Raw genomic sequence first — 1,523 nt, 5'->3', positions numbered from 1 at the left:
CACTAGCTTTGATGGAGTCGATGTTGTACTTTACACCCTCCTTCAACTTTTTGCCCGGGCCTCGCTGTGTCTTGCTGTCTGTAGAAGCAGATTTGCTCGGTCCGGAGGTCTGAAAGAAGAAAGATCGATTCGTTAATATATCTTAAAATAAAAAAACATGTGATGATCACCAAATGCCTGCTTATATAAATATAACTCGCCGGTAGTCTTTGTTATTTGAAGATCAACATTACTGTCTGTGTCATCATAAACATTGTCTGCGTCATCATAATCATAATCATAGTTCATGACTTCATCAGCTCGGTCGTCAAGATCGAATATCTTATCATCACCGTCTCCGGTATAGTTCAGATATTGGGAGCCGTCATCTGCTTCATTCAGATCATCTAGCCTGCGAGGGATGCGTATGATCTCAAACAATTCCTCTTCTCTCTCTTTGCCGGTATTGTCCGCCATAGCTTTTACTTAACTAATACAGAAGAAATATTAAACAATTTAGTATTCAAATTACAATGCATGGATGCAATCAATAAGGAAAAACTGAATCATATAGTACATAATATGCATCGTCTCAATTAATATATAATCTCGAATACATCGCCTCGAATAATATATATAATCTCGAATACATCGTCTCGAATATTATATATCGAATACGTCACTGGCTAGGTACCTAATAAAGATCGAATACTACAGAAGAATCTAGGCCACTCGCGGTTCCTGGGGCACGGGCGGTGGACACCCAAAGAGAAGGAACCATCACAGGATCATATCTTCGGTCATCTGCCCAAAGAACCTGCCAAGTATTGGAAAACCTGATGTCATCCATAGCAGCCATGTACCGATGGACGTGCTCGTCCTCCTCCCTGACATGGCGACGCACCACCTCCGGCGGGGCCGGCTCCCTCTGCACCGAATGCGGCCCACGCGAACGCCACCAAAGGAGATCAGGGTCGACGACGGGACCCGAGGTCGGGTTCCTCACCAAGCGGCGCGCCCCTCCAGGTAGCACCTCCCAGTGCCAGCCCGGCGGAGCCCAGTACCGGACGTGGGTCCTCTGAAGCAGGACGTCGTCGCGAACGGGTCAACGGTGAGGATGCGGGTCGGGCATCGTCGAGAACAAATGCTTTATGCCCGCAAAAAGTAACATTTTTTAAATGATTGGATTGTGATAACTAAAATTCTATATGCAAATTCTGACAATTTGACATTAATCTAATTCATCTAACTGAAACTAATTCTAAAATTTCTAACATTTATATATATATATATATATAAATAACATTTCTATAACATTTCTAATATTTCTATAACTAGAAAACAGAAAAATTGCTAACATTTCTATAAATATTTCTATAACAAAAAAACAGAAAAAATTCATAACATTTCTATATAACTAACATTTCTAATATTTCTATAACTAAAAAACAAAAAATTTCTAACATTTCTATAGATATTTCTATAACTAAAAAACTGAAAAATTTCTATAACTAAAATTTATAACTTAAAAGCTAATGTGTGTG

The sequence above is a fragment of the Triticum dicoccoides genome, chromosome 7B, assembly GCF_002162155.2.
Source record: "Triticum dicoccoides isolate Atlit2015 ecotype Zavitan chromosome 7B, WEW_v2.0, whole genome shotgun sequence".
Lineage (NCBI taxonomy): Eukaryota > Viridiplantae > Streptophyta > Magnoliopsida > Poales > Poaceae > Triticum > Triticum dicoccoides.
The sequence above is the reverse complement of the archived record's forward strand: the minus strand, read 5'-3'. Positions refer to the sequence as shown.